At 39.4% G+C, this 17,833-nt stretch overlaps 2 long non-coding RNA genes across 3 annotated transcripts; both read left to right on the top strand.

Moving 5' to 3' along the window:
- The first annotated feature begins 4,166 nt into the window (after positions 1–4,166).
- Positions 4,167–16,243, top strand: LOC112252311. 2 transcript variants are annotated; one of them, XR_002953829.2, is made up of 4 exons: positions 4,167–4,558; positions 14,298–14,376; positions 14,521–14,691; positions 14,957–16,243. It is a non-coding gene; the product is annotated as an uncharacterized LOC112252311 (long non-coding RNA). The 2 variants fall into 2 exon arrangements; XR_002953828.2 differs by having other exon boundaries at positions 4,186–4,558; positions 14,977–16,241.
- Positions 6,269–9,328, top strand: LOC112252307. The gene is made up of 2 exons (XR_002953827.2): positions 6,269–7,212; positions 7,478–9,328. It is a non-coding gene; the product is annotated as an uncharacterized LOC112252307 (long non-coding RNA).
- Positions 16,244–17,833: the final 1,590 nt, after the last annotated feature.

Here is a 17,833-nt window from a genome sequence, read left to right as displayed (position 1 = left end):
GGGTCTGGTAAAATTTGTGCCAATTACCAATGATCTACACAGTGGTCATAACCAATGGTGAACAGTTTCTAGTTGTCAATTTCAGGATCTGGATATTTCTGATGAGCCTATCAACTTACATCAATAATTAGGTATGATATAAAAACTTAGCTCTTTCAACAGACCTATGAGATGATGTGTCCTTTGAAACTCTCAGATGTGCAGCTTTAGTGTTTAAGACCTGACCCGTCCGGTCTCTCCTGGACTGCATCACCTTAGGTGACATTCCCGGGGAAAAGTGCCTCACAGTTCAACAGCCAAGTTGGCAATGCTATTAAGCTATGATTTACAACGTTTATTTGTCCAAATATGTAGGCTACTATGCCTTTACAATGCAGGGGCGCAGAGCAGCTCGCCATATAGCTTGATGGGAGGCATCGGATAAATTACTTCCCAGCAATTTCACACATTGTTATTTATGCAGTATCCTAGCCTTGATTGTCAGGGAAATGTTCTGTATAAGTATAGGCTACTTTGACTGGACAATTAGCCTACGATACAAAAAAGCTACTATTGAATAGACCTAAAGTATACCCTATCCATTTAGCGAAATTAATGATTGAAGACAGGATTTATGCAGTATTCCATGGTGTCCATCTCTATACCAGTGGTGTCAGTCAAGCTTGAGGCAGGACTCAAATGCTACTTTGAAATATCACATTTACATAAGTATTCAGACCCTTTACTCAGTACTTTATTGAAGCACCTTTGGTAGCAACTACAGCCTCGAGTCCTCTTTGGTATGACGCTACAAGCTTGGCACACCTGTATTTGGGGAGTTTCTCCCATTCTTCTCTGCAGAGCTCCCCAGTTTTCCTCCAAACATAACGATGGTCATTATGGCCAAACAGTCCTATTTTTGTTTCATCAGACCAGAGGACATTTCTCCAAAAGTACAATCTTTGTCCCCATGTGCAGATGCCAACCATAGTCTGGCTTTTTATAGAGGGTTTGGAGCGGTGGCTTCTTCCATGTTGAGCGGCCTTTCAGGTTATGTCGATGTAGCACTCGTTTTACTGTGGATATAGATACTTTTGTACCTGTTTCCTCCAGCATCTTCACAAGGTCCTTTGCTGTTGTTCTGGGATTGTCTTGCACTTTTCGCACAAAAGTACGTTCATCTCTAGGAGACAGAATGAGTCTCCTTCCTGAGCGGTATGACGGCTGCGTGGTCCCATGGTGTTTATACTTGCGTACTATTGTTTGTACAGATGAACGTGTTACCTTCAGCCGTTTGGAAATTTCTCCCAAGAATGAACCACACTTGTGGAGGTCTACATTTTGTTTCTGTGGTCTTGGCTGATTTCTTTTGATTTCCCCATGATGTCAAGCAAAGAGGCACTGAGTTTGAAGGTAGGCCTTGAAATACATCCACAGTTACACCTCCAATTGACTCAAATGGTGTCAATTAGCCTATCAGAAGCTTCTAAAGCCATGACATAATTTTCTGGAATTTTCAAAGCTGTTTAAAGGCAGTCAACTTAGTGTATGTAAACTTCTGACCACTGGAATTGTGATACAGTGAATTATAAATTAAATAATCTGTCTGTAAACATTTGTTGGAAAAATTACTTGTGTCATGCACAAAGTAGATGTCCTAACCGACTTGCCAAAACTATAGTTTGTTAACAAGAAATTTGTGGCGTGGTTGAAAAACGAGTTTTAATGACTCTCCAACCTAAGTGTATGTACTTCAACTGTAGGTACAGCAGAACCCCTTATTATATGGGACACTTTTAAATGTGCCTTTAGAGGCCATGCAATTCAGTACTTATCTCTAAAACAAAAGCAATTTCGGTTAAAAGAGTCCATATTAACAAAGGAAATGGAAGGACTAACAATACAGATAGATAGCAATAAAACTGTACCATTGAGGCTCAGAATAAGTTGGAAAAAAACCAAAAAGAATTGGAGGAACTTATTCAACAAAGATCAAGTGCTATACATATAAAGTGGACTGGATGGAATATAAAAATCTTCAACATAGAAATGCTACCAAAAATAATTTACTGAACTTGTCATCCATGATTCACCAAACAATATTTTGAACGAGGAAGTACTTTAAGCATATGTTTTCATTTCAGTCTCCTCCATCTCTACTAACCGAAGCTAATTGTGTGGATTCTCAATACCTTTTCTAACCTCTCTGGATTATATTACGTTTTGGAACACACACACACATTTTTCTTTTTACATTACCATGTAGTATACCAATAAAATGGTCTGACGGTGAGGTGGACAGACTCGGTATACATATCCCAAAAAGAAAGAAATGATCTCACTCCAATACATTTTAATATAAAGTAAGCAAAAATAGATACGATCTTGCTACCATGGAAAGAAAAATACCTGTCTATTTGTGGAAAAATCACCCTGATTAACTCTTCCCAGTTTACCGATTTGCTTATGGTCTTGCCTACACCTAGCGACCTGTTTAAAAAATTGTTTTGTTAAATTAAATGAGCAAAACATATTTAATTTTGTTTGGAATGGCAAGCCAGACAAAATTAGAAGGGACTATTTTTCATAATGAATATGAATTTGAGGGCAGAAATGATTAAATATTAAAGCAATAAACCTCTCACTAAAGGCTCAGTCATACAAAAGTTATTCTTAAATCCGACCCGGTTCTCTAATAAATTAGTAAGAATGTATCACCACATGTTCAAGAATGGCATTTTCCCCTTTATTCAGGTTACAACCTCTCACTTTCAGTTATTTGAAAATGAAATAATTACAAAATATCACTATTTTTAAAACAAGCCATAGAAAGTTGGTTGCAATTTCAGTTTAATCCACTGGAAAAGTCAGAACAAATAATAACAAATATTGTGGTTACTCAAATATACTAATTGATAAAAAAATATATACATATCTTTGTAAATTATATCATTAAATAGGACTGGTGGAATTATCATACATGCAGCTAACAAAAATATATGGGATTGAAAATTGTGAAAATTGTGGTAAATAAAAAAGTATACCAGTTCAATTTAAGGACCCCAAAAATTGACAGCTGTGCTATATAGATTACAAAATAGATTACATTACAAAAAAGAGATTTTCGATGTACCTATTCCATGGCACATGGTTTTTGAACTAATACGCAAAATGTATTCAAAAAGCCGGAATCAAAATTCTTGCAATATAATGTTATATAGAATGGGGGATACAACCTTCCCAGCTCTGCCGACTTTGCTGCGAAGAGAAAAGGTAATTAGATCATTTATTTTGGAACTGTATTTGCTTGTTTTTGGTCACAGGTCCAGGAATGGCTGAAGAATTGCAACATTTACCTGGAGTTAACTCTGCAGATAGCACTACTAGGTGATTTGAGAAGTCATAGTCAACAGATCAATAATATAGTAATACTTTTAGCATTTTTTAAAATTTAATTTACAATCTGTAGAAACTATGAGAATAGAAAGGTTCAGAACTTTTGTCACAGCACAGTTGAAAAATATATGGCAAATAGAAATCCAATATGGATGGTGTTAAGAGATAGATAGAATGGAGCTGAAGGGTGGGACTAATAACAAGATAACTAATGTAAAATATACTGTGTCTGTAAAATGTATATAGGTTCAGAACTTTTGTGAAACAGCATAGTTTAAAAATATATGGCAAATATAAATCAAATTGGATGGACATAAGAAATGGGTGAGGTTGAGGGTAGAGGAAGGACAGGACTAAAAACAAAATATAGCTATTGAAAAATATATTGTGTACATAAAATGTATATAGTATGTAGAAGCCTAAATGTTGTTGTTCATTAGTTTACTCCAATTACGCGAGGGGTATATGTAAGTGTATATGTACAGTACCAGTCAAAAGTTTGGACACACCTACTCATCCAAGGGTTTATCTTTATTTTTACTAAATTGTGGAATGAGGGCATCAAAACTATGAAGAAGCCCATATAGAATCATGTAGTAACCAAAAAAGTGTTAAACAAATAAAAATATATGTTATATTTTAGTCTTCAAAGTAGCCACCCTTTGCCTTGACAGCTTTGCAGTCTTGGCATTCTCTCCTGTCAGGTGGATGGATTATCTTGGCAAAGGAGAAATGGTGACTAACAGGGATGTAAACACATTTTGTGCACAAAATTGAGAAAACATTTTTTTGTGCATATGGAACATTTTCGGGATCTTGTTGCGTTTACAGTTTTGTTCAGTGTAATTTCTTCAACGTCATTATGGTGTCAAGGGCTATTATACTATTAATAAGATGCGCCCCCTGCTGGTGAAAGACATTACTGCTTTGCTAGGGACGTGCCATCGTAAACTTCTGTGTTTACAGTGGTTGTGAGCTATCAAGCCAGAGTTCCACTGTGCTTTTTACTGTTGGCATTTATTTTCCTTCAGCTGTCATTATATGAAACCTCCACATCTGGATCGTGGCGGTAGCAACAGGAAGAAGATAGAATAATTATCTTGGTCTTCTCGTGGCAAACTTGTCCAATCAAAGAACAACATGTTCTCAATTTACATCTATTCTACAGCACGCAGTCGAGGCGGTGAGTTTTAATTTCTGTAGAACGCTGTCAAACCTCAAAGAATGGTTCAATCGGGCCCAATTTGACGTTCAATATAAATTAGCCAAGTAGCTAGTTAGCTAACTGTACTGCAGTTACACATGTAATAGCCTAGCTAATTAGCGTAGCTCTGTTAACTTTGCCAGATGTGGGCCCGTCTGCTGCTAATGTTAACAACCGATGTCCTACAAAGCCTGGCAAGCTAAAGCTTTCCCTGTTTTCCGGGCTTGTTTTTGTTCAAGCAACGCGATTGAAATTATTCACGAAAGGTGTTAGCTAGCTAGCAATAGCATGCATTCATTCATTATTTGCTATCCTAATTGTTAGAACTGTTAGCTAACTAGCTATTTAATGCTAACTAGTGGCTAGCGTTAGCATATCTGACGTGTTGATGCTGATGAACTAACGAGTTGAGCTAGCTGCCGTACGTCTATGAATAGATAGCTGATTCTGATACGTCTCTGCAATCTGGTACCAGCCTTCTGCCTTATGGGCTTCCTGTATAGCGAGAAAGGCAAAGGAATTGTTGTGATGTAGACATGTTAGTTATTCAGCTGGTCGACGTTTCCATCTGTGGTGGATTTCTCCACAACCTTGTTAATGTGACTTCACTTATCGATGTTGTCCAAACAAGATTGACAGTAGAAAATAGCTACAGATTGTTACACTAGATATGATTTAAACAAAGATTTTTGGTATCCATTATTTGGAGTTACAGGATGGGCACTGACTTTACGACCAACCTTAACGTGTCAACTTGAATTGAGAACGAAGATAGTCTTATCTTCTAAAATGTCCGTGTCTAGATGCAGATGTTGTGTTTGAATTTAGAAAATGCTCCGTTAAAATCGTCTTTTTTTTGCTCCATGAAGTAATCCAACAATATGTACACCGCAATTTTGTCTATTTCAAATGATCTCACTTTGATCGAGACAGGTGAGCGTCATTATGACTGCAGCACTTTGGGGTGGACCCACCTGTCTCCTCTTCTGTTTCTTTGTGTGGCTTTCTGGCAGACTAGACGATGTGTTGCGTATTTCTGCCTTACGCAGGTTTGCCCATTTGCACCCCCCCCCCTCCCCGCAAAAAAGGGACATGGGAAAACCATCTAACCCAGCACCTAACAATATCTCCAAAACCACCACCCCATCCCACTACTTTGTCCCTAAACGACCCTACACCAGGTCATTGGCCTGGGCGGCTGGAACCCCTTCTCTCAAAACCTCCTGTAGAAGTACTAAAATCTCTCACCCCCAAATAATTATTTGCTGCTGCAACTTTTTTTTACCATATCTATCTTCTGCAATTTCTGCTCCATCAGCGCAGTGCTGTTTATCACCATGACTATAAACGCAAGAAATCCAACCTTACTAACACGCGTCCTTTTTGGATCATCCTCTTCAGGCCTACTCACTCGGGGGCTCCCAGTTCAATCACTCACCCTTGGGCTACCCTCTGGACATTCCTGCACAGCATGCCAATTGCACGCTCCCTCAATGTGAGAAATCTGTGGCGTTGTGTGTCAAACCTTCACATTTTAGACTGGCCCTTTGTCCCCAGCACAAGGTGCACCTGTGTAAAGATCATACTGTTTAAGGTAGCCTAGTGGTTAGAGCGTTGAACTAGTAACCGAAAGGTTGCGAGATCGAATCCCCGAACTGACAAGGTAAAAATCTGTCGTTCTGCCCCTGAACAAGGCAGTTATCCCACTGTTACGAGGCTGTCATTGAAAATAAGAATTTGTTCTTAACTGACTTGCCTAGTTAAATAAAGGCTAAAAAAAACATTTTAAAAATCAGCTTCTTGATATGTAGGGCCCTATGATTTCCGCGATGTGGAAAACTCAGAAGGAATTGCAGAAATTGATAATAAAATTATCAATTGTAAAAAGTGGAATATTTCAGAATTTTCCATATTTTGACTGAAATTGATTTTTTTTTTATATAAAAAAAAAACAGAAGTAGGCCTAATGATTGTAGTAACCTAAATGATTTCAGATTTGTAAAATTACAGACGAGTAGGCCTAGAGAAATAATTCAGTTTTCGATTGAGGTGTTTTGAGGGGGGGTTGGTCGTGCGTTGGAACCCTTACGTCAACCTCACAACTTGGCTGTCACTTTGAGAAACATGTCGAAGAGGCCGTCTGAGAGGGCCAAGTCGTAAAAAAAACCAAAATAATTTGACCCTAATCCCTAAATTCAGAGCAGAGCAATACCGAAAGGACTATTATGAGTCAGGCGATGAGCTGTTTTGCAAATTCTGTCAACATACTATTGATTGGACCCGTAAAAATACGTGTGATGACGACTTAAAGTCTAAAGCCCATGTGAAGAACAAGGAAAAGCACTGTGTTAGCCAGAGCATCCCTCTTAAAAAGACCATTACTAGTGCAAGCGCTTCAGCATATTCAAGAAAATAATTTATTCAGGACTTTGTGGCTGTGTGCACCGAGTCTGACATCCCCTTAGAAAAGCTGAAGCATTGCAAACAGGGAGGAGCGTTGCCCGAAAATGAGAGACGGCCTCCGTCAAACGTATGACTGCCATTCTACAGAAGATCTGTGGGAAGAAGTTTGTGGTGGTTGTTGACAAGACAACAGATGCAAGGGATTGCAGGGTTCTAAACATGAGTCATTGGTGAGTTAACTGAACAGCCTATTAATATACCGTTGCAATAGCCTACATTTACATTCTGCAATGTGAATTGGACGCATGCAAATTGTGATATTCTATCGTGAAATATAGCAATGCGTAATTTTAGCAGCTGTCTTCCTCTCCATCAAGCTAACAATCGCTGTATCTATATTGTGTTTACACTTAACATTTAAATAACACTTTTTTTTGTTCAAATATTATTTTAGGTTAAAACATAATTGAAGTTTTTCCTTATGTTTCATTGCAGGTGTTGAAAACCAGTACTTTCTGGTGGATGCCATTTTCATGGACAGATGCATCTACTCAACGTTTTCCCAAGTAATACTAGCCTCCCTCCACAGCAACAGTCTGAACCTGAATGATGCCTGGGCAGTGGTCACAGGTAATGCCTCCTACTGCCTGAAGGCATGCATGGGGGTTCTGAAAGGAGTGATGCCCAACAGTGTCCATGTAACCTGTCTCTGCCATGTCATCAATCTAGTGGGTGAGACCTGGCAACACTACAAATATTTCACATGTGACATGGATGAGATCTGTCTTCTTCAAGAAGCCTGCCAGAAAGAGATGAGTGAACTTCCTCATTATGAAGGAATTTGTGCTGGCCAAGGATCCCCTTGGAGCAGCATCCTCCAGATGGAATAACTGGTTTGAATCAGTGAAGTACCATGCAGTTCATCTGTACAGAGTTTTTGGTGGCAGAAAAGTCATCATCCCAGGCAGTCACGAACATCCTCAGCCAGCTGGAAACAGATGAGAAGGTTGCTGCATTGTCGCCTATATTCTTGCATTACTTTTTTTCAATTTATAATGAGACGCTTAGTAGGACTCTGTATTGAAGCACTTGTCTTGATAAAAAATAGTGCAATGTTGTGTTGCATCATTACAAATTTACTGTTATATCTTATTAAATTGTTTACTTTTTATTCATTCATTTATTAGACAGTCTTTCTGATGATACAATTAGAGTAAATTGTAAAACACAGAATTCAGAAAAATGAAAATGGAATTTTGAGAAAAAAATAAATGAATTTCATAGGGCCTTAGATATGCCACCCTGTCAGGTGGATGGATTATTTTGGCAAATAAGAAATTCTCACTAACAAAGATGTTAAGAAATTTGGGCACCAAATTTGAGCAAAATTAGATTTTTGTTCTATAAGATCTTTTATTTCTGCTCATGAAACATAGGACCAACACTTTACATGTTGCCTTTAATATTTTTGTTCAGTGTATTTAGCTATTAGCATGTATTAATGTTATTGTCATTTCCGATTAGCCTAAAATAACTTTCCATCGTCACTCGTGGAAAGCAAATGGCGGACTTGCACTTCATGGGGGTGCACAGTTGAGGAAACTAATGCTGCGTACTCCAGTTTGTAAACCGTCTCAAGCACTCAAAATTGGCTAGGATTCTCCTCTTTTCAATACTAGCCATGTAATATGAAAAGTTAAAAATATATATTCTTAGAATATACTTATTGACAAACTAAAGTGCTGTCAAGATCTCCCCTGAACACAGAATTTTTTAACCTTACAGATATATACACATCTGAGTTAGTTACCTCGCCCTCTTAGCCATTTAATCCCTCGTTCATTGAATGAGTGAATTTATTTTATAACGACATGAAAAGTATTTGGTTGTAATTGTAATGCTGCAGGGTGGCCAACCATCCTCCAGGAGATTCCAGGAGCGCTTCTGGGTGTGCGGGCTTTTGCTCTAGCCCTGCTCAAACACACCACATAAAAAATCAGCTGCTCAACAGGACCTTGATAAGCTGACTAGTAATGCTTGAGCTGACTTCTGCTTTCGGATAAGTAAAAAATCAGTCAAATCAAAAATCGAATCACATTTTATTGGTCACATACACGTGATCAAAAGCCTGCACACCCAGTAGCTCTCCAGATGGAGGGTTGATGGACTGCATATGTTTTATACAGTAGCCTATCAGTGCAGTATTTTACTTTGGGGGGGTTAAGTGTTTTAATCAAGGCGATAATGTATAATATATGGGATCAGAGACCGACAGCCTTCCATTTTCTGTACCAATGATAACAATGAAAGACTGAAAAGCATTTAAACATTTTCAACAATCTTGAATCATTTGTGTTATTTGTTTCCCCGATAAGTTGTTCTGATACGACCCATACCAGCTCACTGTCTGTCAACTGATTTAACATTTCCCAAATTGACCTTCTCCTGTAACATACAGTATATATATGTAACACATGTAGCCCTTTTTTCAGATTATTCTGTGAAGTGGTTCCTTGCATTATCCAACACAATTTTCAGTCACATTTTTAAGTGACTTCTGCTTTCGGATAAGTAAAAAATCAGTCAAATCAAAAATCAAATCACATTTTATTGGTCACATAGACGTGATTAGCACATGTTATTGCGGGTGCAGCAAAAATGCTTGTGCTTCTAGCTCCGACAGTGCAGTAATATCTAACAAATTACACAACATATACACACATCCTAAGTAGGAATGAATTAAGACTATATACATACAGTGGGGCAAAAAAGTATTTAGTCAGCCACCAATTGTGGAAGTTCTCCCACTTAAAAAGAGGAGAGGCCTGTAATTTTCATCATAGGTACACTTCAACTATGACAGGCAAAATAAAATAAAGAAAATCACATTGTAGGATTTTTAATGAATGTATTTGCAAATTATGGTGGAAAATAAGTATTTGGTCACCTACAAACAAGCAAGATTTCTGGCTCTCACAGACCTGTAACTTCTTTAAGAGGCTCCTCTGTCCTCCACTCGTTACCTGTATTAATGGCACCTGTTTGAACTTGTTATCAGTATAAAAGACACCTGTCCACAACCTCAAACAGTCACACTCCAAACTCCACTATGGCCAAGACCAAAGAGCTGTCAAAGGACACCAGAAACAAAATTGTAGACCTGCACCAGGTTGGGAAGACTGAATCTGCAATAGGTAAGCAGCTTGGTTTGAAGAAATCAACTGTGGGAACAATTATTAGGTAATGGGAAGACATACAAGACCACTGATAATCTCCCTCGATCTCGGGCTCCACGCAAGATCTCACCCCGTGGGGTCAAAATGATCACAAGAACAGTGAGCAAAAGTCCCAGAACCACACGGGGGGACCTAGTGAATGACCTGCAGAGAGCTGGGACCAAAGTAACAAAGCCTACCATCAGTAACACACTACGCCGCCAGGGACTCAAATCCTGCAGTGCCAGACGTGTCCCCCTGCTTAAGCCAGTACATGTCCAGGCCCGTCTGAAGTTTGCAAGAGAGCATTTGGATGATCCAGAAGAAGATTGGGAGAATGTCAGATGAAACAAAAATATAACTTTTTGGTAAAAACTCAACTCGTCGTGTTTGGAGGACAAAGAATGCTGAGTTGCATCCCAAGAACACCATACCTACTGTGAAGCATAGGGGTGGAAACATCATGCTTTGGGGCTGTTTTTCTGCAAAGGGACCAGGACGACTGATCCGCGTAAAGGAAAGAATGAACGGGCCATGTATCGTGAGATTTTGAGTGAAAACCTCCTTCCATCAGCAAGGGCATTGAAGATGAAACGTTGCTGGGTCTTTCAGCATGACAATGATCCCAAACACACCGCCCGGGCAATGAAGGAGTGGCTTCGTAAGAAGCATTTCAAGGTCCTGGAGTGGCCTAGCCAGTCTCCAGATCTCAACCCCATAGAACATCTTTGGAGGGAGTTGAAAGTCTGTGTTGCCCAGCAACAGCCCCAAAACATCACTGCTCTAGAGGAGATCTGCATGGAGGAATGGGCCAAAATACCTGCAACAGTGTGTGAAAACCTTGTGAAGACAGAAAACGGTTGATCTCTGTCATTGCCAACAAAGGGTATATAACAAAGTATTGAGATAAACTTTTGTTATTGACCAAATACTTATTTTCCACCATAATTTCCAAATAAATTCATAAAAAATCCTACAATGTGATTTTCTGTATTTTTTGTCTCATTTTGTCTGTCATAGTTGAAGTGTACCTATGATGAAAATTACAGGCCTCTCATCTTTTTAAGTAGGAGAACTTGCACAATTGGTGGCTGACTAAATACTTTTTTGCCCCACTGTATGGACGAGCGATGTCAGAGTGGAACGAACTAAGATACAGTAGAATAGTATAGAAAACAGTATATACATATGAGATGAGTAATGCCAGATATGTAAACGTTATTAAAGTTCCATTCCTTAAAGTGGTCAGTGATTTCAAGTTTATGCCTGTAGGCAGCAGCCTCTTAATGTGCTAGTGATGGTTGTTTAGCAGTCTGATGGCCTTGAGATAAACAGCTTCTTTCAGTCTCTTTGTCCCATCTTTGATGCATCTGTACTGACCTCACCTTCTGGATGATAGTGGGGTGAATCGGCAGTGGCTCAGTTGGTTGATGTCCTTGATTATATTTTTCGTCTTCCTGTGATATCGGGTGATGTAGGTGTCCTGGAGGGCGGGTAGTTTGCCTCCGGTAATGCGTTGGGCAGACCGCACCACCCTCTGAAGAGCCTTGCGGTTGCGGGCGGTGCAGTTACCGTACCAGGTGGTGACACAGCCGACAGGATGCTTTCAATTGTGCATCTGTAAAAGTTTGAGGGTTTTAGGTTACAAGCCATATTTCTTTAGCGTCCTGAGGTTGAAGAGGCCCTGTTGCGCCTTCTTCACGACACTGTCTGTGTGGGTGGTCCATTTCAGTTTGTCGGTGATGTGTACGCCAAGGAACTTGAAGCTTTCCACCTTCTCCACTGCGTTCCCGTCGATGTAGATAGCGGGATGCACCCTCTGCTGTTTCCTGAAGTCCACAATCATCTCCTTTGTTTTGTTGATGTTGAGTGAGAGGTTGTTTTCCAGGCACCACACTCCCAGAGCCCTCATCTCTTCCCTCTAGGCTGTCTCATCGTTGGTAATCAAGCCTACTACTGTTGTATCGTCTGCAAACTTGATGATTGAGTTGGAGGCGTGCTTGGCCACACTGTCATGGGTGAACAGGGAGTACAGGAGGGGGCTGAGCAGGCACCCTTGTGGGGCCCCAGAGTTGAGGATCAGCGAAGTGGAGGTGATGTTTCCTACATACCTGGGGGCGGCCCTACTTGTCCAAGTGGCTAAAAAAAGGTAATGTCAAGCCCTGTAGCCTATCGAACTGTTATGCAAGCAACTGCATATGCCTGTCAGATAACAACAGTGTGTGCGGCACAGCTGCTTGTGCAAACGAGAGATAGGCATATCTCTGTTCTATTTACATTTTGTACATCTGCGCGGCACCTTCAGCTTTCAGATGCTTGTAAAATTGCTTTCACTATGTCAAATCATAGGCTTTATTAGTTGAGTGACAAGCAATGTAATTTATTTGTCACTCAACTAATTGTAACTCAACTAATTGTTACCAATTGCGCTGTGGAAAATGTTTTTACCGGGAGTTGTGTAGCCTACCGGAGTGGACATAACTCCCATCCAAATGCTGACTGGGGTACAGTCATTCAGATTTTATTTAGATTGTTCAGGTTAACCATAAGAAATAGTTGAACAGTGTAATTTCATAAAGGACAGCAACACATTTTTTGGAGCTGAGCATGGTTGACGTGGGATAAACTCTCAGGAATATTCCAAATGGTCTAAACCATTCGCTTTTTAGAACTCCAAAGCTGCATTATATTAATTGGCTAAATGCCATGATCATTTCTAAAGATAGATATTGTCATAGAACTAGCTCACATTTCTTTATCTGCAAAAATACGTTAATCCGTTGGTGATGGTGATTTCAGATGAAAAGTGTGGGGACAAAAAGCATACATGTACTTAATGGTGTACATGCGCACAGTCGTGAAGAAGGCTTGACCTCACACACAAAATGCACACACATTTATACTGACTCATCGTACAGTGCATTTGGGAACGTAATTCAGACCCCTTGACTTTTTCCACATTTTCTTACGTTACAGCCTTTCTGTACCAAATATTAAGTTCTGCTTTTCTGATGTATCAAATACTTAATACTTATGCCATGCAATAAAATGCAAATGTCACACACACACACACACACACACACACAGCAGCAGATATACATTTAAAATGGAAAATGTATTTGTTCATGCAGAAAAAAATTGTCCATCAATTTGTTCCCTAATCAAACTGAATTGTTTAAAACTAAAGCGTATTGTTCCTGTATCGGAGCCCTTGTATGGATGCATATCAAATCGTTCATGAAAGGAGATATGCATATCCCTAGTACCTATCCTGTAACGGCCAGTAATGAATACCAGAAATCTTTGGTTAAATCACATTATTGGGTGTAACAATCTGTAGCTAGGTAGAAAAGTGATTTATACGGTTTTTAAGACACTACAGTTGGAGGCTACAAGGAGTAGGCCTACATGTCCATTGTGCAGAGAGAGTGAAAACATCTCAAGCAGAGTACATTTTTGTGCATCTTGCCTGGACGAGAGTGCATGCTTTACACACAAACTGTCTATAGGCCTATAATAGCCCAATAATGGACTAAAGGAGTGCTAATTATGTCCTAGCTATCTGCATCTCCAAACACCTGTGTGTAAACGGAAGACGGACACCACAAACGTGTTGTCAGTCACAGAGCTCATTCTGACAGAGCTCCAGTGTTCCTCTGGAGATGGGAGAAACCTACTGTTCACTGTGTTAACCAGTTTTAACACAGTTGCAGCCAACAATATTTTTTCACTGACAACACGTTTGTGGCGTCCGTCTTCCGTTTACACTCGTTCGGTGACGCAGATAGCTAGGGCGTAATTAGCACAGCTATGACTATCTTCCGTCTGTTTTCTCTAAACAAGCGCTGGTAACATGGAAATATGGCCGTGTGAAAACCCTAACCCTTTTAACGTCCAGAACGAGCGTCGGGTCTCTTAACAAAACTCCTCCGTCCAGAAAATACTACCATCAATAGGCACTAAAGGTAGTTTGTGTGCCTGAATGGGTTAGGCCTAGAGTAGAGATGTCTAAACTAATTAAGCAAACACTGGACTTATCCCATCCTCATATCACAGTCTTGTGTGGTAAACATGCTTTTGATTGAATCTCTCCGTTTCAGGTTGCGCCTTCACTGCCCTTGCAGGAGGACTTTGTGTATCACTGGAAGGCCATCACACATTACTACATAGAGACATAGGGTAATAAACAGCACCTAATAGAAATCCAGTGAGTTTCAAATCACTGTAAACATACATGGAGAATAGATGTTATTAATTATGTATTACCTGTAATGACATTGTGCATCGAAAGCAATGTTTGCTTGTTTATTTCTACCTTGTCAGATGACAAAGACCCAGTGACAGACACCAACATCCCGTCTCATCTGGAGCTGATTGCTGGACATCCTGACGCAGGAGGAGTCAGAGAGAGAGTCTGGAGAGACTGGGCCATGCATGGAGTACCTGCTGCACCACAAGATCCTAGAGACCATCTACACCCAGGGCAAGGCAGATGTAAGGGGAACAATGCCATTTTCACACTCATGCCAACTCATACCACACTGTGCTGTCTTGGATATTTTATTTTCACATTGTCCTTTTCAGCAACTTTAGTGGATGCGTAACCAGGCTAGCACAGTACAGCAAGACTTGGCTCAGTAGTGTCAAAAGAGTAAAATACCTCACTGCGCTCTATTGGGTAGTTAGCCTATACCAAACCATGTACGAAATACCAGATCATGTATGAAAAGTACCACAATGTTTCTTCATCTTAATCTAGTGGTGTTTTGCCGCCAGCAGTGTCCTCCGGGAATGAAGCAACAGGTCCTGAGTTTCTACACCAAGCTGCTAGGATGCATTCGCCAGCCTGTTCTACCCCACATCAATGTCCATAGACCTGTACTGGTGAGATCCCAGAAGTTCTCATGTAACATGTAGATATATTTACCAGGGTTGGGTGATATTATGATAGCATACAGTGGGTCCTCAACTAAAAGTTTTGAGATTATGCTGCGGGATTTAGAGGTAATTTAGTACGGTACCCTGTGTACCTGCTTCATTGCTCCAGACCCTGGAGCAAGCGGGAGTTAGAGCACTAATTATGCTTTTGGGTCCTAAGGTGCTAATATATCACTAACTGACAATGAATGGGCGATATAAACCAAATAGAAACTGATAATTGTGCACGTCTTCAAAGTTGAATTTCAATTAACTGAATGATGAGGATGAAGAAGGTGATTGAATTTAGAACAATAATGTAAGAATTGCTATTCCTCTGTCCTGCATGTTTACACCCTTGTTTCTACTCGTCAATATTACTTACTAAAACTGTTGTTACACTAAGGTTTTTATTCTAGGCGAAACGAAAAAGGTCAATTATATTCCATGATATTCTTAAGATATGTGTTGACTGAATATAATCAAAGGATGTCTGCTAAATAATCAAGTTGATGGCGCAGTCATATAGCCCCGGCACCTACATAAAGCTGAGTGACTCAGCTTTGGATCAAAATAAATAAGTTCCAACATTCTTTCTGATACTCTTTAATAAAGACATTTTTTGGTTATTTTCATAGCCCATTATGGGTTGTTAGCAGGACAATAGACTCTTTCCAACACCTCTCTGTATTTTGATACTTTGTGCAAGGCAATTGATCAGCATTAAAAACTTTGAAATCATCTCCACAATATCACTATGGTTTTAAACAAGCCATAGAAAGTTGCTTGCAATTTCAGTTTAGTCCACCAGAAAAGACAGAACAAATAATATAACAAATATTGTGGTTAAACTCAAATAAATATACTAATTGGTTAAAACAAAACATTGGCTGTACTAGATTTTCCGTTCATCCTGAAGGCCCTAATCTCCTCACTTAAATTAATAGAGATCCTGGTCATGTTGCTACAGTATGCTGTTACAGCATAATCAAAGTGAGGACAAATCGGCGATCTGCTGTATACCGTAATTGCTGGACTATTAAGCGCACCTGAAATATAAACCGCACCCACTGAATTATTAAAAAATATGTATTTTGTACATAAATAAGCCGCACATGTCTATAAGCCGCAGGTGCCTACCGGTACATTGAAACAAATTAACTTTACACAGCCTTTAAACGAAACACGGCTTGTAAAACAAAAATAAATAGGCTTTAACGAAACACGGCTTGTAACAAAAATTAAAACAGTAGCCTACCAAGAATGTCATTGGTCACTAATCTTCCTCCTCCTGTGCACTGAAACCACTGAAGTCATCTCCTTCGGTGTCGGAGTTGAATAGCCTCAGAATTGCTTCATCCGATGTTGGATCGTTTTCATTGTCGCTCTCGTCACTTTCATCCGGAGGCAAATACCCCGCTGAGCTCATGCTACCCCTTCAACACGCAGAAGTCCAGCCTTTCGAAATCCGTTGATGATAGTGGATTTTTTGCTTTAAATGCTTTATTCAAATGTTTAAAGTGCATGTGGGCAACCTCATGCAACCGCAAAATGTCGGATAAACCATATACGGTTCTGTACGGTTCTGTATTTCTTCATCAGCATCTTTATGCTTTCGTTAATGAAAAAATACTCTTTCAAAAAGCAAATGTTTATTTCGTTATGGATCCATAACAAATTATTTGATGGGATTAAATATCACTGAATGACAGATTGGAAAAAGTAGGCTAATGAAGGTAAACAAAGTGTTGCTTACTGGAAATTTCAGTCTCTCGATGTGCAAAACTGATAGAGACATACCCCAAGCGACTTACAGCTGTAATCGCAGCAAAAGGTGTCGCTACAAAGTATTAACTTAAAGGGGCTGAATAATTTTGCACGCCCAATTTTTCAGTTTTTGATTTGTTAAAAAAGTTTGAAATAACCAATAAATGTCGTTCCACTTCATGATTGTGTCCCACTTGTTGTTGATTCTTCACAAAAAAATACAGTTTTATATCTTTATGTTTGAAGCCTGAAATGTGGCAAAAGGTCACAAAGTTCAAGGGAGCCGAATACTTTCGCAAGGCACTGTAGATAGATGTGTGTGTACATACATTCTGTTGAAGTCGGAACTTTAAATACACTTAGGTTGGAGTCATTAAAACTTGTTTTTCAACCACTCCACCAATTTGTTGTTAAACTATAGTTTTGGCAAGTCGGTTAGGACATGTATCTACTTTGCATGACACAAGTACTTTGTTTCCAACAATTGTTTACAGATAGATTATTTCACTTACTGGACTCACTGTATCACAATTGCAGTGGGTCAGAAGTTTACATACACTAAGTTGACTGTGCCTTTAAACAGCTTGGAAAATTCCAGAAAATGTCATTGCTTTAGAAGCTTCTGATAGGCTAATTGACACCATTTGAGTCAATTGGAGGTGTACCTGTGGATGTATTTCAAGGCCTACTTTCAAACTCAGCGCCTCTTTGCTTGACATCATGGGAAAATCTAAAGAAATCAGCCAAGATCTCAGAAAAAAAGTAGACCTATATATATATATATATATATATATACACATATGTATATATATGTGTGTGTGTGTGTGTGTATATATACAGTCATGGCCAAAGGTTTTGAGAATGACACAAATATTAATTTTCACAAAGTCTGCTGCCTCAGTTTGTATGATGGCAATTTGAATATACTCCAGAATGTTATGTAGAGTGATCA

The sequence above is a fragment of the Oncorhynchus tshawytscha genome, linkage group LG01 (genome assembly GCF_018296145.1).
Source record: "Oncorhynchus tshawytscha isolate Ot180627B linkage group LG01, Otsh_v2.0, whole genome shotgun sequence".
Taxonomy (NCBI): domain Eukaryota; kingdom Metazoa; phylum Chordata; class Actinopteri; order Salmoniformes; family Salmonidae; genus Oncorhynchus; species Oncorhynchus tshawytscha.
This window is presented reverse-complemented; position numbering and strand designations above follow the sequence as displayed.